This window comes from Bison bison, unplaced genomic scaffold (assembly GCF_000754665.1).
Source record: "Bison bison bison isolate TAMUID 2011002044 unplaced genomic scaffold, Bison_UMD1.0 scf7180017857904, whole genome shotgun sequence".
Taxonomy (NCBI): domain Eukaryota; kingdom Metazoa; phylum Chordata; class Mammalia; order Artiodactyla; family Bovidae; genus Bison; species Bison bison.
Window position 1 is genome coordinate 1 of NW_011488477.1, and position 332 is coordinate 332.

Below are 332 nucleotides of genomic sequence, written 5' to 3' on the forward strand. Positions count from 1 at the left end.
GATCTTTTTAATGTGTTGTTGGATTCTGATTGCTAGAATTTTGTTAAGGATTTTTGCATCTATGTTCATCAGTGATATTGGCCTGTAGTTTTCTTGTGTCTTTTTGAATTATGGTTTTTTGAGTATATGCCCAGTAGTAGATTGCTGGGTCATATGATAGTTCTATTTTTAGTTTTTTAAGGAACCTCCATAGTGGCTGTATCAATTTATATTCCTACCAACAGCACAAGAAGATTCCCCCTTCTCCACATCCACTCCAGTATTTGTTGTTTGTGGATTTTTTGATGATGGTCATTCTGACCTATGTGAAGTGATACCTCATTGTAGTTTTG